Source organism: Scyliorhinus canicula, chromosome 9 (assembly GCF_902713615.1).
Source record: "Scyliorhinus canicula chromosome 9, sScyCan1.1, whole genome shotgun sequence".
NCBI classification, from domain to species: domain Eukaryota; kingdom Metazoa; phylum Chordata; class Chondrichthyes; order Carcharhiniformes; family Scyliorhinidae; genus Scyliorhinus; species Scyliorhinus canicula.
In genome coordinates, this window is record NC_052154.1 from 107,049,420 (window position 1) to 107,075,507 (window position 26,088).

A 26,088-nucleotide genomic window follows, 5' to 3' on the forward strand; every position below is an offset into this window, starting at 1 on the left:
TAGCTGCCGATACGGCCCGGAGAATTGCTGGGCCCGTGGCTGCGAATGCGCACGGCGGCAGCTTACAGCTATATGGCGGTTGCGGTGTCGGGCCACAAAATAATGCCCCCATATGGCCGGCTCGTGGGCTCTGGACCATCCCCTCTCCCCCACAGTACCCCAGCCCCTAATAAAGTCCCCCTCCCCCGACTGTGGCAGCACTGGACTAAGTCTGCAGCTGTCAGACCGAGTTCCCAAAGGTTGAGCCCCACCCAAACTCGGCCGTTTGGGGGCAGAGCATCGGGGGTGGGGGGGGGGGGGGGGGGGGGGGGGAGGGGGTTGGGGAGCAGGCCTCAAGCAATGTCCTGAGGCTGTCAATACGTGGCTTTGGAGGGGGTGGAGCATTGCAAAAGCCGCTCCGCCCCCGACTTGGCCTGGAACTGTGATTCTCCGGCCGATCGCCAAAAGCGATTTCGCCGTCGGTGATCTGAGATCCAGCCCTGTGTCTCTAGTAAATATAAATGCTGAGCTATCGCTTTAATTATCTCCACCTACCTCACCCATATAGGTAATGTCAACTGCAGCTTGTCCACCAAGTCCAAAAGCTGTGTTTTAGCGACCATTTTTAAACCACCCAGAGTGACATCTTCAGGAAATTCTTAGCCACAATTTAAACTGACAAGAGTATCAACACCTGAAAGAAAGTACCAGTCCCTCACACACTGTTATGACACCCCAGGCAAGTACGTGGTCAATTCAAGTCCTATTCATTCCGGAGTCAAAGCACCTGAGAATTAAGCAATAATTCTTGTAAAAATTCCCAAAATTCCTTTAGCTGCCCAATACCAGGTTTATAAGATAAAACACAATTACTGTTTATTTATGACAAGGATAATGATGAAATACACATCAAACACAACTGGATAACAAGTTACCCTACTATTCTTTTACTGTTCCTATCTCTACCCACACACAGACAGACAAACACAGAATGGGGGTGGGGTGGGAGGGGTGAAAATAATAAGGATGAAGTTCAAAAGATAAGAGCCTTTGCTTTCAATGGTGTTTCTCTAGCACGCTTTCCTCACAGCTAGTTTGGAGATTAAAGTCCTTGGTTTGCAGCCGGTAAAGATCTTCTCTGTAGATTAGAAATGTATTACTCACAGCCTTTCCTGCAGAGTACGCTTTGCTTTACATCAAACTGTGCTTCAGACAGCACGGTGGCACAGTGGTTAGCACGTCTGCCTCACGGCAACAAGGTCCCAGGTTCGATCCAGGCTCTGGGTCACTATCCATGTGGAGTTTGCACATTCACCCCCTTGTTTGCGTGAGTTTCGCCCCACAACCCAAAGATTTGCAGGCTAGGTTGATTGACTATGCTAAATTGTCCCTTAATTGGAAAAAAATGAATTGGGTACTTCACTGGCAATCACATCCTCTCTTCCAAGCTGTGGGTATAATTTTAAGTTAAATGGTTGTGGGAATAAACAACATCTAAACAGTCTTGCATTTAGATCTTAAAAATTCTCCTGAAACTTCAATGGATTATGGTCTGTATAAACAATTGTCCCTGATGAATTATTAGCAACATGAATGACAAAATGTTGCAACGCCAAGACCAAACTCAGTGGGCGGGAAACTCTGTTGGCTGACGTGGAAATCGCAAAACATGATTGGGCAGAGAATTAGTTCCGATGCCAAAATCGCAATTTTCTGTCACCTCAACAGCGGCGTCAATGTAGCCCGCAACGCACGTACAGCAAACACCATTTGCATGTCATTAGCAGGCCTGACCCGGTATTCTCTAGGACCTCCGTGATTCTCCACCTCCAATTTGCCGAGTTCCCAGCAGCGCAGACTTGCGCTTTTACAAATCGTGAAACTGGCGTCAAGGCTGATGAGAGACAGAGAGAGGAGGTAGGACACAGAGAGGAGAGACTGCGGGCTGACGGGGCGGGGACTGGATAGGGTGGGTGGGCGGGGGTGGGGGGCTGCCAGGGCTGGGCGAACAGTGACTCCCCACGAGACTAGGGCGGTGTTCAGCCACGGACCGCCATTGCTGCAGCCTGCAAGATAGCCATCTTTCTGCGCACCTCACTCACCACGCACCTTGGCCTCTGGTTCTGCAGAGTGACACCGGCCATCTGAGTGCCCCACCCCTGCACCCCACCTCCGCCATAGACCAACCTCCGCCCACCCGGTCGCAACCCACCAGCGGGGCACCAAGCGGCTCACCCACGGGCCACACCCACTGCAGCTCCTAGGGGGAGCGTACCACTGGCAAGTGCAGCACCAGCCAACGATACCCCTGGCAGCAGGGAGGGGCGCCAGGATAAGAGGCCTCCACGTTCCCGGGCAATAATGGGCCAGGGGTGCAGAAATGGGGGGGAGAGGGGGGGCAGAGAGCACATGCAGGGAGAGAACCCACAGTGCCAACTGGGGCCACCATGTAGCCCTCTGGACCTGGTTAAAGGATTTTTAAAGCACAAGTGAGCCGCGCCGTCAGTATTTCGGTCCATCGGAGGTGGACAATCGAGGAGGCCCTGGAGAATACCAGTTGGCCCGCTAATAATATGCAAACGGTGTTTACTGTACGTGCGTTCTGGTTATTTAAAAATAAATAATCTTTATTTTCAGAAGTAGGCTTAAATTAACACTGCAATGAAGTTACTGTGAAAAGCCAAAAGCCTCCACATTCCGGTGCCTGTTCGGATACACAGAGGCCGAATTCAGGGGCGGAATTCTCCCAAACCCCCCATCGAGTTGGAGAATCTGCGGCGCCGCACAAATCGCACCACCCCGCAATTCTCCGGTCGGCATGCCAATTATCCGAGCTGGATGGGCCAAGCGGCCGTGAACAAAACGCCAAGTCCCGCCGGCGCCATTTTAACCTGCTGTGGGCCGGCAGGACCTCAGCACTGAAGGTGCAGCCTGTGGGGGGGGGGGGGAGGTCCGACCCCAGGGGGGGGCCTCCGTAGGGCCCCTCTGTCCACCCCTGGCTCCTTTCCTCCGTGCTGGTTCCTCTAGCCCTGTGGCATTTGGCGCCGCCGCGGGGAAGAAGGCCCTGCGCATGCTCTTGTTGGCGCAGGCCCAACTGCACATGCGCTTGTTGGCGCTGGCTCAACTGCACATGCGCTGACCCCACGGTGCCGGGTTCAGACCGGGACCGGCAACTGGGGCGGCAGAGGCCGCTCCAACACCGTCCTAGCCCCCTGTGGGCCGCAGAATGGGGTCCCGGAACGGGGGTCGACGCCGGAGTAAAATACTCCCGTTTTTACTCCGGCGTCGGCACTTAGCCGCCCGTTGGGAGAATCCCGTCCCGGAATTCTCAGCTGGTGATGCACCATCAATTACGACAAAGACGAGTTGTGGAACAAAACTGTGGCTTTAATAAGCTAAACGTGAACCTGCTGGCAACTGATCCCAAACTGGGACAGAGGTCGCCCACCTTTATACAGAGCCTGAGGGGAGGAGCCACAGGCGGAGCCAGCAGAGACAACAAATATATATATAATACAGTAACAGTGGTTTACCACTATATATAATACAGTAACAGTGGTTTGCCACAATATATATAATACAGTAACAGTGGAGGACAGATGTGAACGGTGCCAAAGAGGCCCGGCCAACCACACCCACATGTTCTAGTCTTCCCCAGACCTGTGGAGTACTGGACAGACTTCTTCGAGGCTATGTCCAAAGTGGTGGGGGTGAGGGTGGAGCCATGCCCGATAGTGGCGGTCTTCGGGGTTTCAGCCAGATCTATTCCTGGGGAGGAGGGCGGACGCCCTTGCCTTTGCCTCCCTGATCGCCCGCCGTAGAATCCTGTTTGGCTGGCGGTCAGCAGCACCACGCAGAGCTGCAGACTGGCTGTCCGACCTCTCGGAATCTCTCCAAATGGAGAAAATCAAATTCGCCATCCGAGGGTCAGACGACGGCTTCCACAGAACGTGGGAGCCATTCATGCAACTGTTCCAGGACCCGTTTGTGGCCAACGAACAAGAGGAATAATAGCCTGGTGGCCAAGAATCAGGGGAAAATGGACGGGAATCGGGGGAAGGTAGCCAGGTTTGGGGGGGGGGGGGGGGGGGGGGGGGGGCTACCGATTCGTTCTGGGGGTTTGTTCTCATGGTTTTATGCTTATTTCTTTTTCTTGTTAATTTATTGTTTTTGTATTGGAGGGGAGGGGTTACTGTTTTTCTCTGTTGTGATAAAATTTGTTGTTGAAAACGTGAATAAAAATTATTTCAAAAAAATATTTTAAAAAAAGATAGAGCAAGGCAACGTGGGGTGGGGGGGGTGGGAGGGGTGAGGGGTGTAGGGGGTGAGTGCTTCATTGGGATGGTGTGGGAAGACTGGGTCGCGTGGGGTAATGTCTATTTAATTGTTATTCTATATTTTCTTTTTACACTATGTTAATATTCACTCTAGTTAGTTTTGTTATTATTGTTATTACTGTTCTTTTATGAAAAATTCTGCAAAACCTGAATAAATATACTTTTTTAAAAAATATAGTAACAGTGGTTTAGCACATTCACTCCCTGTTAAAAAAAAAGAGTTCAGCGGGGGTGAAGTGGATTTAAAGATCGAGTCTTTCGAGGGCTTTGACCTTCCACCGTGAACGCCTCAGTCCCGGCTGTGGTGTGGGAACTGGTGTCGAGACCTGCATGTCCGTTGTGGTGTTGTGCGAAGCAAATAATGTCATGATGGCAAAACTAGTCAAGTTTCTTGGTACAATGAAATTTAAACTGACTTGGCATAACCTAAAGCACATACAAGCAGAAAAGGTCAACTTGACCTGAAAACTTGCTGACTCTAAACTCGGATAAAACTCAGTCGTCATACCCCAGAGCAGTCTAAATACACAAGATAAGCTAGAACTAGTTTCTTTCGATACTTAAACAAGTCTGCTCCGTTTCTTAAACATGCGACCAAAAGACAAGATAAGGATATAAGACCCCGAGTCCTCTAAAGGTCAGAAAGGTGACGCCAGTTTAAGGATTATTACTTATGTTTTACTTTTGATCACATTCCTGACCAAGCTGTATTCACGTTATCTTGATTTTATAATGTATAAATGTAGACCTATTTGTCTGTAATAGCGCAGGCTTGGGACGGACCCAGCAGTTTGTATTTGACTGCTTTCCGACTCCAAGTTTCAGCCATTTCTGCATGCAGACAGTTGTAATTCGTAAATAAAGCTTAGTTTTGTTTTCTTAACGAGCGTTGTTGAATCTTTCGATCACAGTCCGGAAGCGGTAAAAATATTAACTACGACATTTGGCGCTGCGAGAAAAAATCCAATATCCTGAGTGATCTGCCGTGAGGGACTAAGAAAAAGTGATTGAAGCCACGACCGGAGTAAAGAGACAGACGCCGGCACAAGGTAAGATTAACTTTGGTCTCTCTCTCTCTCTCGGATTGCTGGCTCGACCCCTCATCCCTGACATAAGTAACTAAACAGGTGACGGTGCTCGAATCTAAATTTGACTGTGAGTAAAGTGTTTTAGGGTCAGGGACCCGATTGTTGTTTACCTGAGGTCAGGGACCTCCTACTCTTGTTTTCAAATCCAGGTCAGAGCTGACACTGACATGCAGGAAGCAGCAGCCTACCAGACCCATTACTGCACAAAAAGCCGAGCTATTCGCCCTTACTCGAGCATGTATTTTAGCCACAGATAAAAGTACTAATGTTTACACTGATTCTAGGTATGCCTTTGGCGAGACCCACAATGTCGGCCGCCTCTGGCAACAGCGAGGTTTTCTCACCTCTGCGGGAACTCCCATTCAAAATGCTCTTTGGGTTAAAAATCTCCTCGATGCTGTTCAGCTTCCCCGTCAATTGGCAATTATTAATGGGAAGGTGGCCACTCCTGTTCAATTAGGAAATGCCCGTGCTGATTCAGCTGCTAAAGCTGCAGCTTCATCAACCTCTTTAATTGTTCCCAGTGGGGCTAATCATGCTCTAAACCAGGTCCCTGCTTTAAGGACGAAGGGCATGCCAGAGATAGCTGAAGTTCAAAATTTACAGAGGGACGCCTCTGATTCTGAGCGAACACTATGGAAGTCAATAGGGTGTTCACACTCCTTGACACGAGACCTCTGGCTTACTCCAGTTGGTCAAGTTTGTATTCCGAATTCTTTATTGCCGGTACTTGTTGATTATTTGCATTCTTGTACCCATCTTGGCAAGGAGGGTACAGCTCCTTGAGAGCTTGAGAGTACAGCTACTCCTAAAAACTTGGTGGCACCCAGATTTGAATACAGCAGCGCAAACGCGGCTGGATCGATGCGTCATTTGCATGAAACATAATAAGGGTAAAGGTATTAAATGCCCTCCAGGAACCACTCCCAGTAACCAGATGGCCCTTTCGCTTGTATACAGCTTGATTTTATCGAATTGCCAAAAGCACAGTGCTATAAATATTGTTTAGTAATAATCGATGTGTTTAGTAAATGGATTGAAGCCTTCCCCACCACTAATTGTACGGCACATACAGTAGTGAAGTTGTTGTTAACAGAAGTCATTCCTCGTTTTGGGGTACTCAAAATGGTGAGCTCAGACAATGGACCCCATTTTGGAGCTCGGATCAATACTGAATTGTGCGAAGCACTCGTAATTAAACAGCAACTGCACTGCGCGTATCACCCGCAGGCAGCAGGAATTGTGGAAAGAGCCAACGGGACTTTAAAAGAAAAATTATCTAAATTAACTGAAGAAACTGGGTTAAATTGGCTAAAAGTATTACCCTTGGCACTGTTTCACATGCGAGTGACTCCCCATTCGCGGACCGGACTCTCAGCTGCAGAGATAGTCTATGGTCGGCCAATGAGGACTCCCTGGAATGCCCATGAAAAACCCCTAGAGGGAGTAGACCGCCATGTGATGGGGGAAGAAATGCAGAACTATTTGAAGCAATTAACACTTTCTCTGAAGTTTCTCCACTCACAGGTAAAACAGGCACATCTCCCAGTAACGACAGGGACAGCCCCTCGATATCCAGTGATCAAACCCGGAGACCACGTGTTGGTGAAAAACTGGGACAGAAAGAAACTAGGACAACGCTGGAGCGGACCCTTCCTCGTACTACTGACGACACCAACTTCGGTCAAACCTGAAGGACGTGCCATTAGGATACATCTATCCGATTGCAAGAAGATAGTTTCCAACCCAGACGAGAACACAGGACGAAGATCTTCAGTATAATTTTTGGACTCTCTGGACTATTTAGCCTTAATGGCCACTCGGTAGTAAAAAAACGAACTAAACGAGATCTGCCTTCCAATACCTATTTACATATGTCATATCTTTATGCCGAAAAATTGAATATAAGCAAGTGTTGGGTTTGTACCCACATCCCCGTCCATTCGAGGGAAGGAATACCTCTCCAATCCCTCCCCTTTCATACCGCAGAGACAGTTGAATGGATTTTACGACAAATATCAAACAGGGATCAGGGGAGATAGGGGGAATATGGAAATATGGAAATCTGCTGGCTGTGACATGACTAAATTTTCAGCTTCGTATCAACCTACCTATAATCATGCCCTGACTCCACCCTCCCTCACTGTCCACTCGTATAATGTTCAAGGTTCCATATGTTTTAATAAATCAGGGAAAGGAAAGTTAATGGGGCAAAGTAGGTGCAACCTTACAATTGACTGGCAAAGACCGGTACCAGGCCTTTCCAACAAGGGCAGGTTTAACTGTGATTGGTCCAGGGTATGGAATATAACCTCTAACAGTTCATGGAGACAGACATCCCCAATCCCCTGGATGACATCAGCTGATCATTTTACAGCCTACAATGGAACCTATTTCATATGCGGCACTAAAGCATATCCGTGGCTCCCCATTGATTGGACAGGATCCTGCTTTTTGGGATATGTCGTACCCCAAATGCGTCACCTACCCACCCTTAAGCACTCCCCCTCGCGAGCAAAAAGAACTATTTCTAAAATGGAACAGTTCCTTATGATGGCCTTTCCCTTGTACGGAACGGGCAAGGCACCCAACGAACTGATCTACATGGCCTCAGCATTGGAACATCTGGCAAACGTAACGGCAACAGAAGCCAGGGACACTGGATAGGCACTGGCCGAGGTCTCAGCTGAGCTAGTGACTGTCCGGACCGTGACATTACAAAATCGATTGGCTTTGGATTATCTGTTAGCCTCGAAGGGAGGAACATGCGCTATTGTAGGTCAAGAGTGCTGTACTTATATTCCAGATGGCTCTGAAAATATCACTAACCTGGTCGACCATATTAAGAGACAGGCTGCTCAAATTCAAGAGATTGGCAGTGAATTTCATGACTATAACCCGCCAGGTTGGCTAGGGTGGTTGGGTCATGGATTATTTGACTGGATCTTTAAGGCCTTCATTCTACTACTACTAATGCTACTAGGGATAGGATTGCTTGGTTGCTTGTATAAATGCATTTTCAATTGAATCATGGATATACCTATTTAGCTAGTTGTCATGATATGACAAAAGGAGGGAATGTGGTGTTGTGCGAAGCAAATAATGGCATGATGGGAAAACTAGTCAAGTTTCTTGGTACAATGAAATTTAAACTGACTTCGCATAACCTAAGGCACAAATACAAGCAGAAAAGGTCAACTTGACCCGAAAACTTGCTGACTCTAAACTCGGATAAAACTCAGTCGTCATACCCCAGAGCAGTCTAAATACACAAGATAAGCTAGAACTAGTTTCTTTCGATACTTAAACAAGTCTGCTCTGTTTCTTAAACATGCGACCAAAAGACAAGATAAGGATATGAGACCCCGAGTCCTCTAAAGGTCAGCAAGGTGACGCCAGTTTAATGATTATTACTTATGTTTTACTTTTGATCACATTCCTGACCAAGCTGTATTCACGTTATCTTGATTTTATAATGTATAAATGTTGACCTATTTGTCTGTAATAGCGCAGGCTTGGGACGGACCCAGCAGTTTGTATTTGACTGCTTTCCGACTCCAAGTTTCAGCCATTTCTGCATGCAGACAGTTGTAATTCGTAAATAAAGCTTAGTTTTGTTTTCTTAACGAGCGTTGTTGAATCTTTCTATCACAGTCCAGAAGCGGGAAAAATATTAACGATGACACCGTGAGCGTGTCGTCTTCTTCTTTTTTGTCTAGTAGTTGAGGCGGTGGAGAGGGATATGGTGTAGGGGCGGGGGTAGTCGTGATGGTCGCTGGGGGGCCTGCGGGTGCCAAATTTCGAAGTAGCCGAGTAGCGGTGGAGGGATACGGTGTAGGGTCGGGGTGGTGGTGGTGGTCACTGAGGAACCTGCGGGTTGCAAATCCCAAAGGGAGACTGTGTCCTGCCGCCCGTCATGGTGTGCCACGTAGGCATATTGTAGGTTGGCATGGAGAAGAAACCTTTCAATCAGGGATCCGATTTATGACTCCTCGCATGTTTCCAGAGGACGGGCCCTGGGACTGTCAGCCAGGACGGGAGCGAGACCACTGAGGTGGACTTACTGGGGAAGACAAACATTCTTTTGTGAGGGGTCTCATTGGTGGCAGTGCACAGGAGCGACTGGATGGAGTGGAGCGCATCGGGAAGGACCTCCTGCCAGCAGGAGACTGGGAGACTTTTAGACCGTAGGGCAAGAAGGACGGCCTTCCAAACTGTCGCGTTCTCCCTCTCCACCTGTCCGTTTCCCCGGGGATTGTAGCTGGTAGTTCTGCTTGAGGCGATGCCCTTGCTAAGCAGGAACTGATGCAACTCATCGCTCATGAATGGAGGTTGGGAAACCGAATAAGGTGAAGAGACTGTGCGGAGCCTTGATGACAGTGGCAGAGGTCATGTCAGGGCATGGGTTGGCGAAAGGGAAACTTAAGTACTCATCAATAATGTTGAGGAAGTACACGTTACGGTCAGTGGAGGGGAGGGGCCCTTTGAAGTTGATGCTAAGGTGCTCAAAGGGGCGGGAAGCCTTTAGCAGGTGCGCTCTGCCTGCCCGATAGAGGTGTGGTTTGCATTCCGCGCAGACCTGGCAGTCCCTGGTCATGATCCTGACCTCCTCGATGGAGTAAGGCAGTTTGTGGGCCTTGACGAAATGAAAAAAACGGGTGACCCCCGGGTGACAGGTGTCATTGTGGAGGGCCCGAAGTCGGTCTACCTGTGGGCTGGCACATGTACTGCGGGTAGGGCATCTGGGGGCTCATTGAGCTTCCCGGGTCGATACATGATATCGTAATTGTAGGTGGAGAGTTCGATCCTCCACCTCAGGATCTTGTCATTCTTGATCTTACCCCGCTGTGTGTTATTAAACATGAAGGCAACCGATCATTGGTCAGTGAGGAGAGTGAATCGCCTGCCGGCCAGGTAATACCTCCAATGTCGCACAGCTTCCACAATGGCTTGGGCTTCCTTTCCGATGGGGGAATTTCGGAGGGCTGGAGGGTACGGCAGAAGAAAGCCACGGGACTGCCCGCCTGGTTGAGGGTAGCAGCCAGGGCAAAATCAGACGCATTGCTCCCCACCTGGAAGGATGGACTCGTCTTCTGCGTGTATTGCGGATTTGGCAATATCTGCCTTGATACGGTTGAAGGCCAGGCGAGCCACAGTTGTCAGGGGTAAAGTGGTAGATTTAATGAGTGGACGGGCCTTGTCATCATAATTGGGGACCCACTGGGCATAATAGGAAAATAACTCCAGGCATCTCTTCAGGGCCTTGGGGCAGTGGGGGAGGGGAAGTTCGGGGGGGGGGGGGGGGGGGGCACATGCGGTCGGGGTCGGGCCCTAGGACCCCGTTTTCCAAGGATGGCTAGGTGGGTTGAGCGGAAAATGAATTTCTCCTTATTATATGTGAGGTTAAGGAGCTTAGCGGTGTGGAGAAAATGTTGGAGGTTAGCGTCATGGTTCTGCTGGTCATGGCCGCAAATGGTGACATTATCCAGATACAGGAACGTGGCCCGCAGCCCGTACTGGTCAACCATTCGGTCCATCTCCCGTTGGAAGACCGAGACCTCATTGGTGACGCCGAAGCGGACCCTGAGGAAGTAATAGAGACGGCCATCTGCCTCAAAGGCAGTATATTGGTGGTCCTCCGGGCGGATAGGGAGTTGGTGGTAAGTGGACTTCAAGTCAACAGTGGAGTAGATTCAATACTGCGCAATCTGATTGACCATATCAGATATGCGGGGAAGTGGGTAGGCATCGAGCTGCGTGAACCGGTTGATCGTCTGACTGTAGTCGATGACCATCCGGTGGTTCTCCCCAGTCTTGACGACCACTACTTGGGCTCTCCAGGGGCTGGTACTGGCCTCTATGATCCCTTCCCGCAGGAGTCGCTGGACCTCTGACCTGATAAAGGCCTTGTCCCGGCCACTGTATCGTCTGCTCCTAGTAGCGATGGGCTTACAGTCCGGGGTGGGGTTAGCGAAGAGCGGGGGGGGGGGGGGGGGGGGGGGGGGGTGTCAGGGGTCCAACGAACATCAAGTTAAGGCTTTAAAGGTAGCACTAAAAATCAAGACCCAGTAATAGGGCAGCGCAGAGATGAGGGAGGACGTAGAGCTTGAAATTAGTGTACACCCCGCCCTGTACCGAAAGGGTTGCGACACAGTACCCTGGATCTCCACGGAATGTGATCCGGAAGCCAGGGAGATTTTCTGGGTCGCGGGTAAAATTGGGAGGGAGCAGCGCCTTACCGTATCTGGGTGGATGAAGCTGTCAGTGCTCCCGGAGTCAAACAGGCAGGCATCTCGTGCCCGTTGATCCGGACGGCCATCATGGATTTAGTGAGGTGATGAGGTCGAGACTGGTTGAGGGTGATGGAGGTGAGCTTCGGAAGGTGGGTGAGCTGGTCGAGAGTAGCGGAGGCCAGCGTACAACTGGGTGAGCAGGGGTCCCGGGAGGCAGCAGGGTGATTCCAAGGTGGCGGTCCCCACGGGTTGCATGTGGCGGGTGGCATCGAAGATGGCGGCCCCCATGTGTCGCACGTGGCGGGTGGTGTTGAAGATGGCGGCCCCCATGGGTCGCAAATGGCGGGTGACATGGTAGATGGGGGCAGTCCCGACAGGCAATACGCAGCGCTGCTGCTGCTGGGTCTGGAAACTTTAGGAACAGGTCGGGTCTGGCAGACTTTGGCAAAGTGACTCTCCTTTCCACACGCGTTGCAGATCGAGCTCCGTGCTGGGCAGCGTTGTCTGGGGTGCTTACCCTGGCCACAGAAGTAGCATCTGGGGCCTCCGGAGTTGGCCGATTCGCGGCACAGGCTTGCGAAGGACCCGGGTCGGGTGATGGCAGCACCCACGATGTCCACGAGGGTGCCGCGTGGTCGGAGGTGAAGGCATCCATGTTATGGAAGGCCACTTCCAGTGAATCCGAGAGCTGCACTGTCTCTTGGAGGCCGAGTTCACCCACTTCTAGCAGGCGCTGGTGGATGTAGTTAGATTTTCTGCCAGCGACATAGGCAGCAGCTCCATGTGCTGGACAGCCGATACCACCTGACTACAGTTCTGGCCGAGTACCCGCAAGGCGCGCAGGAATTCGGCCTGATTCTCCAGGGCGTTGACTCCTCGTGGCAAGGAGGTGCCTAGCGTACACCTCATTTACTGCCTTTACATACTGCCCCTTCAGCAGCGTTATTGCCTCCGCGTACGAGGCAGCATCCCTGATCAGGAGGAAAACCTGCGAGCTTACCCGGGCGTTGAGGACTCGATGTTTGTGGATGTCGGCGACGGTGTCGCCGGCAGATTCGAGGTAAGCTCCAAAGCAGCTTAGCCCGTGCTCGAATGTCACAGTGGCGTCGGCTGCTTGAGGGTCCAGTTCCAAGCGATCAGGCTTGAGTAATGCATCCATCTTAAATGTTTAGCTTATTAAATTGATGTACCATCAATTATGACAAAGACGAGGGGGGAAATTCTCCGACCCCCGGCAGGGTCGGAGAATCGCCTGGGGCCGCCGAAAATCCGGCCCCCGTCGTGGCAGAGATTCTCCGCCACCCAGGAAGTGGCGGCGACGGAATCTAGCCACTACGACTGGCGAGGGCCCTGCGGTGATTCTCCAGCCCGGATGGGCCGAAGTCCCGCAGCTGGGAGGCCTCTCCCGCCGCCGAGGTTTGGGCCCCCGGGGTCCTGGGGGGGGGGCAGGGGGCGATCGGACCCGGGGGGGTGCCCCCACGGTGGCCAGGCCTGCGGTCGGGGCCCCCCGCTCAGACTTCGGGCCAGTGCCCTGGGGGCACTATTTCTCTTCCGCGGCCGCCGCGGCCTCTGCCATGGCGGAAGCGGAAGAGAAACCCACATCGCGCATGCACCGGTGGTGACGTCAGCGGCAGCTGGCCGCTGACGTCACCGCCGGCGCATGCGCTGACCGGCGAAAGCCTTTCGGCCAGCCCCGCTGCCGGGGGTGCCGGTTTTTTGCGCCAGTCTTCTGGTGCCAACCGCTCCGCCGCGGGGCTGGCCCCCAAAGGTGGGGAGAATTCCCCATCTTTGGGGAGGCCCGACCCCTGAGTGGTTGGCGCCACTCCCCTACGCCGGGACCCTCCGTCACACCGGGTAGGGGAGAATCCAGCCCGAATTGTGGAACAAAACTGTGGCTTTAATAAGCTAAACCTGAACCTGCTGGCAACTGATCCCGAACCGGGGCAGAGGTCGGCCACCTTTATACAGAGCCTGAGGGGAGGAGCCACAGGGGGAGCCAGCAGAGACAACAAACAATATATACAATACAGTAACAGTGGTTTACCACAATATATATAATCCAGTAAGTGGTTTACCAGAGCTGGTACAGAAATACCCGTACTGCTGGTCTTGTTCTGCATCACAAACCAGCTGCCTAGCGCACTGAACTAAACCAGCCCCATATAACATCAAATTGGCGCCCACCACGATTTCAACGTCAGAACCAATTCTCCGGCCAATCGTGTTTCCAAATTTCAGCCAATGGAGAATCCCAGAAGTCTCAGGAACGGAGATAGCAGCCACAAAACCTCCCGAACATAGGGCGTGATTCTCCGAAACCTGGAGAAATCATGAGGCTGGCGTCAAAAATGGGTGGGTTTGACGCCAGCCTCCGCCCCCCCGACCGGGAACCGATTCTGGTCCCCGGTTGGGGCTAGCATGCCGCGGCCGTGAACTCCGGCATCGCGGGCTTAACGAATTTCGTTAAGCCCGCTTGCCAGAGTTTGCGACGACTGACGCGTCACATGACGTCAGCTGCGCATGCGCGGATTGGAAGACTCCAACCCGCGCATGCGCGGATGACGTCATTGCGCATTTGCGCGAAACCCGCGCATGCGCGGGCCGGGATGCCCCTCAGCCGCCCCGCGAATGGATACAGCGGGGCGGCGGAAGGACAAAGAGTGCGCGGGGTAAGTACCCACTGCCCGCGATCGGTGCCCACCGGTCGCGGGCCCATGGCACCCTTAGCACGGCCGTGGTACTGCCGTGCCAATCGGTGCCATGGTTCCCAAGATCCCAACTTTACGGCCGTTTTTACGAACGGTCAGACCAGGTGTGTTTGACATTCCTAAAAACGGCCGTAAAGGGCTTGGACTTCGGCCCATCGGCCAGCTGAGAATCGCTGCTTGACGTAAAAAAACGGCGGGCAGCGATTCGTGTCGGGAGGCAGGCGTGGGGGGGGGGGGGGAGAATAGCGGGAGGGCGTCAGACTAGCGTGGCCGTAAAAATTTACGACCCCCGCTATTCTCCGCACCGTCGTGAGTGCGGAGAATCGCCCCCTATACTTTTTCAGATTGGAAATTCTGACTGAGAGTCTGGGCCAGGCAGTAAGACGAGAGACATTAAAAAGGTAACTTCTGTCATTTTTCTGCATAACAGGACAACAGTGAAATGGAGGAATGGATGTAGGAGAAACAGAAACATCTTTACGAGGTCTTATATTTTTGTTTCAACACCGGAAAGGAGCTGCGAGAATCCAAACAAACTTTAAAATCGGACAGCGCTGACAGAAACAAACCCGAGGTGGTCTCCAGCTGTTGGCAGTTGTGTGGAACTGGGAACACACAACCAGCACGGCCCGAGCTTCCCCGCTGACTGGCTCCGCACTCGGCTTTTCTGCCTTTCTGCCCCTCCGCCGCCGCCGCCGCCTCCTCCTATCAGACTCGCGCTCGCGCCTCCTGCCGTTTGCCGTCCTCTCGCTCTCGGCCGTTTGCCGTTTTTTCAAAAATAAATCGGCGCTGGCGCGCGGACGCAGCAGCTTCCGCCTCAATCGGCCCCAGAGTGGCCGCCGAGCTCAGCAAACCCGAAATGCACCCCACCCCCGGCCCTGAGCACCCCGCCCAACCAGAGGCAACCCACCACGAGTCCACCCAAGGCAGCCCCCAGCGAGGGCAGTGCCAGCCAACGGTATCCTTGGCAGCAGGTAGGCACCGACGGGGCCGACAGGACGGGTGTGGAGCGGGGCCAACCAGGGCCACCATGTAGCCCATGGAACCTGGATAAGCATGGGTGTATGCGCCTTGCTAAAATGTTGGCTTTTCAACCCCTGCAGAGAGTGGCATTCGGACACCAACCCGCAATGCTGGCCTCTGTGGTAATGGTCGCAACCCTGCGAGGTACCCTGCGGCCGCGTGAGGGAGGGGGAAGCTGCAGCAGAGGAGCGGCCTGCAGAGGGGCAGGTGGCGGCTGCACAGGCAGGAGGACCGGCCTCCCAACAGGCCGAGGAGGGGAAGGAGGCGCTGCCTGAGGCCCTGCATGTACCGCAACCGCATGTCGTTCGAGGACCTGCCGGACCGGGCTTGCAGATGGAGACTGCGGATAAGCAGAGGGACTGTGGCACACCTAGCACCGCAGGGGTATGGGGAAGGACACCCACTCCTGCTGAATGTCAAGGTGACGGTCGCCCTGAACGGCTGCGGGTTTGGCTGCTGGGCAACAGGTGTTTCCTGGTGAGGTGGTGGCTGATATCACCGATCCAAAGGTCACAGAACGACGCGGAGATACGATACAACAACGCCCTTCCAGCCACCGTCCTAAAGATGCACTTCAGGTGCCTGGACTCCAGTACGAGGCTGGGAGGGTTGCCCGTATCATGGTGGCCTGTTGTGTCCTCCACAATATAGCCCAGTAGAGAGGCGATGTAATGGAGGAGGTTGATGAGCAAGGGTAGGCCTTGTCCAATGAAGAGGATGCAAGGGGGAGGGGGTGGGCGATGAGCAAGATATGGAGCCCAGGCAGGCATGGGAGGCCACTCAATGCCATCACCAGGGGCAGTGCGCATGGGACATCCTCATCGCGGCATGATTCACTGACTAGCGGGGGAGGGGGGTTGCTGGCCAGAGGCATGGACAACACCATCACAGACCCACACCCTTCACCTCCCACACCATCAAACCGCTTGCACACCCCCTCCATGACACATACCTGCATCGCTATGAGCTGGAGGCCCTGGGTTGTTAGTAACAATGGGTCTGGTCCATGGGATGGGGGATGATGACAACCCGGCTGCGATGTCCTCCGGTGCTCCACATCATATGAAGTGTCTGCCTTATGCCCACAGTAGCACCTTCCACCTGGGTGATCCCTGCATGTGAGCTGGCCAGTCCATCACATGGTTCCATCAGACACCCATCAGACACACCACCGAGGCTGTTAACAGGTGTTTATTGTGTGGAAATATAGACAGTCTGTGTCCTAGCTCCCATTACTCAGCTGTGTCCTGCACCCGTGAAAGTGTCTAACCTTCTGGCCTTACGGGCCACAACACTGCAGCCAGGTGGTTCCCTAGATGGTGCAGCAGGAGTGGAGGCGGCCTGCTGTGACTCCTGCCCTACCAAGTGTCCCCGTTGGCGCATGTCTCCTGGGGCGACTCACCCTGGATGTGCCTGGCCACAGCTCGGGCATCCCGGGTGCCACCTTGTTCTGCCCGCTGCCCACCAGATGCACCAGGGACAGGAGAGAGGAGGTGCTGCAGTGTTCCGGCACCTCCCTGCAAGGGTCACTGGCACCGGCCTCAGTGTCCCTTCCTGCCTCGGGATGCTCGATGGTCCCGGGAAACATGGGATGGAGGTGTGAGGGGAGCTATCCCAGCAGCCCCCCACCACCTGGTGATGCCAGTCCTGGTGGCCCCCTCTGGTCTCAACCAGGGTTTGCATGTTCGCGACCCTGGAACACAGAGGGTGGACCATCTCCATCTGTGACTGTTCCACCATCCTGAGGGTCTGTGCCACATTGGCCTGTGACTGTGGGCCACCTCCCTTGGGACTGGGACACCTCCTTCTAGGATTGAGCCATCTGCCCAGTACCTGCACCACGCTGGCCAACACCTGGCAATGCCGATGTTCTCAGCCATGGCCTGCTGTGACTGGGCCACGCTGAGGAGCACCCCTGCAATGTCCAGGTGGCTCTGGCACATGACTGTCTGTGAGGGAAGCCCTCTCCTGGGCCTCAGCCCCCGCCTGCACAGAATGCCCCAAGCCTTGCATACTCTGACCCATGTCTGACACTGTCGCCCCCCTTTGCCTCCACCGCGGACGCCACCCGTGCGGTGTCAGCCTGGATGGCACGCATGACCAGCACCACCCCTTGCTCCTGCACGTGGATGGACTCCTCCACCTGCACCCACAGGTGCTGGAAGCCGGCCATCATCCCCTCTTGTGGTCCCTGCATCTGCACTGTGGCTGGGGCTGGATGTTCCAGAAGCCCAGGACCCATCTAGATGGCAGCCGGTTCCTGGGGCCGGCCTCCCCTCCGACCGTCCAGCCCCTCAGCTGCTCCTACCTCCACCTGCTGTACCGGTGCGATGTGTGATGTGCACCAGATAGTGGGTCCCAGGAGCCTCCTCACTAATGTGCCCAACCAAGATGATTGTCTCTGAGATGGTAGAGGGAGTTGGAGACAGGTGTGACAGAAAGTCCGTGTCCTCTTCTGACCCGAGCTCCAGGGTCTCCTGAGACTCGGACAGAGGACTGGTGTTCGGGCTGCTCTCCCCGTCGGTGCTCGGCTATCTGGGGGACACCGGCTTTGACACTGGGGGTCTCCGGATGTACCTGCCCCATCTCTGGCAGGTCCTGTAAGACACAAGATGACACGTATCATTAGACAGTGGGGGGGGGGGGGGGGGGGGGGGGGTGAGGGGGGGAGGTGGTAAGGATGAAGTGGGTGAGGAGGGGGTGAACTGGGCTGAGGGTGGTGAGGGATGAGGGGGATGATGGAAGTGAGGGGGTGTATCCGCACATGTGTCTTGGGGATCCGCAACTAAGCAGGGTCTCACTTCCTCGCCCGCCGCCGACTTCCAGGTCGGTGACTTCCCTTTCCTCCGGGCTGCTGACCACATCCCGTGCCCTCTGTTCGGGCATGGTGAGGGGCCACAGGTCTGGTGGGTTCCTTCCGGTCTTCTCCCGCTCCCGACGGTTGTGCACGGCCTACTCCTGAGGGGGGGAGGGGCAAACACAAACAATGACACTGTTAGATGTTCCGTGGCATGCAGCCCAGGGGTTGGATAGATGATTACCTTAGTGGCCAGGGCACAAGGCCATTGCGGCTGTCGATGCTGGCATGTGAGGCATGGTGGGGGTTCAGTGGTCCCCAGGGGGGAAGGTCGGGTTACGTATGTGGGGGGGAGGGTGAAGGGTTGGTGTCAGGGGAAAGCACTGCCTACTCACCATGGCAGCCCTGAGTAGGTTGTGCAGTTTCTTCCTGCACTAGATGCCAGTCCATGCAAGGTTGCCCACGGCGCTGATCGCGTCTGTCACCTGCACCCAGGCACGGTGAACACCGGTGCCTTGCGGTCTTCCTCCAGGGTCAGGGTGCAGGATCATCCACCTCTCCTCCACGGCGTCCAGGAGGGTGTCAAGCTCAGCGTCCCTGAACCGTGGCGCGGCTCTCCTTGCAACCATCTTGTTGACTGGGACGGTGTGTGTGGGGGGAAGGATCGTTTAAGTGCAGCTGTGGCGTGGGAGCATCATGTGCGCCAGTCACACATCCAGCGAATTCGGCGCTGTTTCGCATGGAACCGGTTACGTTCCACAAGGCGATGGTGCTAGCTCATTTAGAATTGCTGAATCGGTGCAGTTGTTGTGTCGTTTATCCTGTCATAAAATATCACTGTTCCCAAGCCAGTGTCAGCAATTAGTCGCAAAATCGGAGAATCCAGCCCAATATGTCTACTGTAGTTTAAACCCGCATGGCGAGCAACGTATTTTCGCCATTTACGAGGTGCCTGAGCTTCACGATTTGGCGTCATACCGACATCTACCCCGATTTAGGCATCGGAGGCTGTTCTCCATCCAATTACATTTGGCGATTTTGGCATCGCCCTTAGTCTCAGACTCCGTACCTTTCACATGTTGATTAACTGACTGTTGTGGTAAAATATGTGTCACACACTGTTGGTTTTCCCATTGTTCACCAGGACCCTTGCTCTCGTTGATTGATAGACACAATGGGTGAGATTCTCCGCTGCCTAATGCCGGAATCGGGAAAAGGGTTTGGGAGGAAAATCAGTTCTGCATGGAGTCCGTGACCTCCCCCTCCGATCCTGCGTCTCAGGAACATAAAATCCCTTTGAACACCTTTATCTTTGAAGTAAATTACTTCTTTATTGGACAATAATATAAAATCCCCAATGTTTTTAATTTTTTTAATCGTCATTGTCATAAGTAGGCTTACAGTAACATTGCAATGACGTTCTTGTGAAAAGCCCCTAGTTGCCACGATACGGTGCCTGTTCGGGTACACAGAGGGAGAATTCAGAATGTTCAAATTACCTAAAGGCACATCTTTCTGGACTTGTGAGAGGAAACTAGAGCACCCGGAGGAAACCCATGCAGACACAGGGAGAACATGCAGACTCCATACAGATAGTGACCCAAGCCGGGAATTGAACCTGGGACTCTGGAAAGGTGAAGCAATAGTGCTAACCATTGGTGTTTATAACTATTACAGGGAGGTTCTATCATACGCTGCATCAATCGCATGACCTTCCTTTGCTGCCAGTACAAATTCACAAGCACAGGTTAAATTGCTAATACTTATACAATTTCTAGTGAACCTGTGAAGAATGTTACTACTCCATCGCACTAGCCAGGCATAAGTGGGGAATCGGACTCCTTCTTCAAGCTGAAGGCTTGAGGTTTCTTCATTCTGCAATGTTGTTCTTCGAGGTTTCACTGATGAAACTTCAATCCCTGCTTCTTTGTACGATTTTTCCAATTTCTCAAAGGTTTGTCAGTTTTATGACTCTCTTTGCTGAGGTGCTGTTTCACAGATCCAGTAAACAGGACCAATTTGTTCAGACAGATCCCAGTAATTGCTGGTATTTGGTCAAACCATAGCAGCTACTAATGTTTTATGGCCTGCTATTCTTCATACTTGTTTATCTCTCATCCAGCCTCTGTCTGGATGATTGTTCCCAGACCTTGATCCTCTCGCTCATTGAACTGATAATGATCTGCAGTGAGACCTGCTGTCCAGCATCCTCTTGTTGAAACTGCATTCCGAGAAAGCCTTCAGAAAGCCTCTGATTTATTTACTTTCTTTGTTACTTGGCCACATTTCCATCAGGTTACAGTGTGTCTTAGAATTTGCCCCCATTTCCCAGTAGGCTTAGGGCCATGGTGACACCACAGAACATTTTCGAACGTCCCTTGAATTAGAAAACCAGCTGCTTGGGACCCAGGCGGCACAGGAGGTGTCGATTCGGGAGTTGCAGCAGCAGGCCGCTGAGAGGGAGGAGGAGGCCGTGGTCCTCGTGGGGAAAGTGGAGTTGCACGAGACACTTCACAAAAAGTGGCAAGACCGCTTGGAGGAGCTGGACGTTTGCACGAGGCAAAAGAATTTGAGGATCCTGGGCCTGGCGGAGGGCTTGGAGGGGTCGGATCTCCCGGCGTATGTGACCACGATGTTGAGCTCGTTGATGGGAGCGGGGTCCTTCCATTTGCCCCTGGAGCTTGAGGGAGCTCATCGAGTGATGGCCAGGAGGCCTAAGGCAAATGAACCCCCGTGGGCGGTGTTGGTGCGGTTCCATCGGTTTAGTGACCGGGAGTGTGTGCTGCGCTGGCCAAGAAAGAGAGGAGCAGCAAGTGGGAGAATTCGGTGGTGCGAATCTACCAGGACTGGGGTGCGGAGGTGGCAAAGCGGCGGGCCGGGTTCAACCGGACGAAGGCGGTGCTGCATGCCAAGCAGGTCAGATTTGGAATGCTGCAGCCTGCGCGTCTGTGGGTGACATATAAGGACCGGCACCACTACTTCGAGTCCCCGGAGGAGGCGTGAGCCTTTGTACAGGCGGAGAAGCTGGACTCAAACTAGGGTCCGGGGACACACTATGGCCATTGCTGTTTTCGCTGTTGCTGTTCTTCACTTTCGACAGGTGTTATTTTTATGCTGGTTTTCTTTTTGCTCTGTTTCCGGGTGGGTTTGTCTATTGGGTATGGGTGTGGGGTATGTGGGGAACGTTGGGGGTATGTGCTTTATATGTTCTCTTCTGTACGGGGCTGGGGGTTGGGGTGAAACTGGATTTTGAGGAGCTGTGTCAGAAGGGTGGGGTGTGGCAGTGTGAAAGCGCGGGCTTTCCTCTGGATGTCCGCGCTGCGGGGCGGGGGGGGGCGGAGCTGGAGGTGGGGAGCGTGGCCTTCACTGGTTTTCTTTCCCCCGCTGAAGCGGTGCCAAGGAGGTGTGGCAAGAGGGGGATGACCCCATGCCGGGAGGAGATGGGTTTTGGCGGGAGCTGCCGGGTCAGCAGAAGTCAGCTGACTCACGGAAGTACCATGGAGGGTGCGTCGCGGCTAGGAGGGGTCCTAGCCTGGGGGGGGTGGGGGGGGGATACCGGGTTGCTGCTGGAATGGCCAGGAAGGAGCTGGTGTGGGCCGGGGGGGTAGAGGAGAGGCGTTATCGCCATGGGGAACGGGTCAGGCGGGGCGAGCTGGCCTGGGGCGAGCAGTCGATAAGCTATGGCTAGCCGGCAGGGGAGAGGGGCAGGTTGCCCTCTGATCCGGCTGATTACCTGGAACGTGAGGGGACTGAATGGGCCGGTTAAGAGAACTAGGGTATTTTCTCATCTGAAGGGGCTGAAGGCGGACGTGGCTATGCTCCAGGAGACCCACTTGAAGGTGGCGGACCAGGTTCGTCTGAGGAAGGGGTGGGTGGGGCAGGTTTTTCACTCAGGATTGGATGCGAAGAACCGGGGGGTGGCGATTCTGGTGGGGAAGAGGGTGGTGTTCGAGGCGGCTGAGGTGGTGTCGGACAAGGAGGGCAGATATATTATGGTGAAGGGTAGGCTGCAAGGAGAGAAGGTGGTGCTGGTAAATGTATATGCCCCGAATTGGGATGATGCCGGCTTCATGAGGCGCTTGTTGGGCCGCATTCCGGACCTGGAGGCGGGGGGCCTGATCATGGGGGGAGACTTTAACACAGTGCTGGATCCCACACTGGACAGGTCCAGTTCAAGGACGGGTAGGAGACCGGCGGCGGCCAAAGTGCTGAGGGGGTTTATGAACCAGATGGGAGGGGTGGATCCCTGGAGGTTTGGGAGGCCGAGAGCGCGGGAGTATTCCTTTTTCTCCCATGTCCATAGGGTCTATTCCCGAATAGATTTTTTCATCCTGAGCAGGGGGTTGATCCCGAAGGTGCAGGATACAGAGTATTCGGCCATAGCGATTTCAGACCATGCTCCGCACTGGGTTGATCTGGAGATGGGGGAGGCGCGGGACCAGCTCTGGCGCCTGGATGTGGGGATGCTGGCTGATGAGGAGGTGTGTAGGAGGGTCCGGGGAAGTATTGAGGGGTATCTTGATACCAACGACACGGGGGAGGTCCGGGTGGGGATGGTCTGGGAGGCTCTGAAAGCAGTGATCCGGGGGGAGCTGATCTCCATCCGGGCCCATAGGGAAAGGAGGGAGAGGAAGGAGAGGGAGAGATTGGTGAGGGAGCTCCTGGATGTGAACAGGAGATACGCGGAGGCACCGGAGGAGGGGTTGCTGGTGGAACGGCGTAGTTTTCAGGCCAAATTTGACTTGTTGACCACCAGAAAGGTGGAGACACAGTGGAGGAGGTCGCAGGGCGCGGTATATGAGTATGGGGAGAAGGCGAGCAGGATGTTGGCGCATCAGCTCCGCAGGCGAGATGCGGCTAGGGAAATTGGTGGAGTGACGGATAGGGGTGGGAATGTAGTGCAGAAGGGGACAGAAGTAAATGGGGTCTTTAGGGACTTCTACGAGGAACTGTACTGGTCAGAACCTCCGATGGGGAGAGGGGGGATGGAGAGTTTCATGAACAGGCTATGTTTCCCAAGGGTTCAAGAGGAGCTGGTAGAGGGGCTGTGGGCGCCGATAGAGTTGGAGGAGCTAGTTAGGGGGATTGGACAAATGCAGTCAGGTAAGGCGCCGGGGCCGGACGGGTTCCCGGTGGAATTTTATAAAAAGTATGCGGATCAGTGTCGCGGGCACTGATCTCTCTGATCCTGAAGCGGGATAAGGACCCCTTGCAGTGTGGATCATACAGGCCTATCTCGCTCCTCAATGTTGACGCTAAGGGCAGCACGGTGGCCTAGTGGTTAGCATAACCGCCTCACGGCGCTGAGGTCCCAGGTTCGATCCCGGCTCTGGGTCACTGTCCGTGTGGAGTTTGCACGTTCTCCCCGTGTCTGCGTGGGTTTCGCCCCCACAACCCAAAAATGTGCAGAGTAGGTGGATTGGCCGCGCTAAATTGCCCCTTAATTGGAAAAAATAATTGGCTAATCTAAATTTATATTAAAAAAAAAAAAAATGTTGACGCTAAGTTGCTGGCGAAGATCCTGGCCACCAGGATAGAGGACTGTGTGCCAGGGGTGATACACGAGGATCAGACAGGATTTGTCAAGGGACGGCAGCTCAACACGAATGTGCGGAGACTGCTAAATGTTATTATGATGCCGGCGGTGGAGGGGGAGGCGGAGATAGTGGTGGCGCTGGATGCGGAGAAAGCATTTGATAGAGTTGAGTGGGGGTACCTGTGGGAGGTGCTGGAGCCGTTCGGACTCGGGGAGGGATTCATCAAATGGGTGAGGCTGCTCTACGCGGCTCCGATGGCAAGTGTAGTTACCAATGGAAGGAGATCGGAGTACTTTAGGCTCTACCGTGGGACCAGGCAGGGGTGCCCCCTGTCCCCCTTGCTCTTTGCACTGGCGATTGAACCTTTGGCTATGGCGTTGAGGGAATCAGGGAGATGGAGGGGTCTGGTGCGGGGTGGGGAGGAACATCGTATATCACTGTATGCGGACGACCTGCTGTTGTATGTGGCGGATCCAGAAGGGGGAATGCCGGGGGTGATGGAGCTGTTAGCGGAATTTGGGGGTTTCTCGGGCTATAAGTTAAATTTAGGCAAGAGTGAGGTATTTGTAGTACACCCGGGTGATCAGGAGGAGGGAATTGGGAGACTCCCATTTAAGAGGGCAGTGAAGAGTTTCAGATATCTGGGGGTGCAGGTGGCCAGGAGTTGGGGGACTCTCCATAAGCTTAATTTTACCAGGCTGGTGGAGCAGATGGAAGAGGAATTTAAAAGGTGGGACATGGTACCACTATCGTTGGCGGGTAGAGTGCAGTCCGTCAAAATGACGGTTCTCCCGAGGTTCTTGTTCCTTTTTCAGTGTTTGCCCATCTTTATCCCTAGGGCCTTTTTTAGAAGGGTGACTAGCAGCATCATGAGCTTTGTTTGGGCGCATGGGACCCCGAGGGTGAAGAGGGTCTTCTTGGAGCGGGGTAGAGATGGGGGGGGGGGCTGGCGTTACCCAATCTCTCGGGGTATTAGTGGGCGGCCAATGTGTCGATGGTGCGCAAGTGGATAATGGAGGGGGAGGGGGCAGCATGGAAACGGATGGAGAGGGCGTCCTGTGGAGATACAAGCCTGGGGGCCCTGGTAACGGCGCCGTCGCCGCTCCCTCCTACGAGGTATACCACGAGTCCGGTGGTGGCGGCTACCCTCAAGACTTGGGGGCAGTGGAGGCGACATAGGGGAGAAGTGGGGGGCTCGATGGAGGCTCCGTTAAGGGGGAACCATAGGTTCGTCCCGGGGAACATTGATGGGGGATTTCAGGGTTGGCACAGAGCGGGCATCAGACAGCTGATTATTGATGGGAGGTTTGCGAGCCTGGGGGAGTTGGAGGAGAAATTTGGGCTTCCCCCCGGGGAACATGTTCAGGTATCTTCAGGTAAAGGCATTTGCTAGGCGGCAGGTGGAGGGATTCCCTTTGTTTCCCGCGAGGGGGTTGAGTGACAGGGTGCTTTCGGGGGTTTGGGTCGGAGAGGGGAAGATATCTGATATCTACAAGGTTATGCAGGAGGCGGAGGAGGCGTCAGTAGAGGACATGAAAGCTAAGTGGGAGGGGGAACTGGGGGAACAGATCGAAGACGGGACATGGGCTGATGCCCTGGAGAGGGTTAATTCTTCCTCCTCGTGTGCGCTGCTTAGCCTCATCCAATTCAAGGTGCTGCACCGGGCCCACATGATTGGGACAAGGATGAGTAGGTTCTTTGGGGGTGAAGACAGGTGTGTCAGGTGCTCGGGGAGTCCAGCGAACCATGCCCATATGTTCTGGGCATGCCCGGCACTGGAGGAGTTCTGGAAGGGGGTGGCGAGGACGTTGTCGAGGGTGGTGGGATCCAGGGTCAAGCCAGGATGGGGACTCGTGATTTTTGGGGTTGGGGTGGAGCCGGGAGTGCAGGAGGCGAAAGAGGCCGGTGTGCTGGCCTTTGCGTCCCTAGTAGCCCGGCGAAGGATCTTGCTACAATGGAAGGATGCGAGGCCCCCAAGCGTGGAGACCTGGATCAATGACATGGCGGGTTTCATTAAGCTAGAGAAGGTCAAATTCGCCCTGAGAGGGTCGGTACAAGGGTTCTTTAGGCGGTGGCAACCTTTCCTCGACTTTCTGGCTCAACGATAGGGTACAGGGACAGTAGCAGCAGCAACCCGGGGGGGAGGGGGGGAAGGGGGAGGGAAAAGGGGGGGGGGCGGACAATGACTATGTTTGTTTATTTAATTTGAATTTATTTTTAAGTTCTTTTGTTGTTCATTGGGGTTGGGGGGGTGGGGGGATGGGATACATACGGTCTGGGGGTGTTACAGTTATTATGGGTTATTTTGTTGCATTTCATTGTTTGTCGTTATGTTTTATATTTTCTGTAAAAAATTCCAATAAAACTTATATTTAAAAAAAAAAGA

The 26,088-nt window shown here is 53.8% G+C and overlaps 1 protein-coding gene across 1 annotated transcript in view; it reads right to left on the minus strand.

Moving 5' to 3' along the window:
* The window catches only part of LOC119971594 (astacin-like metalloendopeptidase), a 639,042-nt gene extending 624,014 nt beyond the window's left edge, over positions 1–15,028 (minus strand). The window contains exon 1 of the mRNA XM_038807373.1: positions 14,915–15,028. The gene's annotated coding sequence lies outside the window, so the exon portion shown is untranslated. The remainder of the gene's footprint in view (positions 1–14,914) is intronic.
* Positions 15,029–26,088: the final 11,060 nt, after the last annotated feature.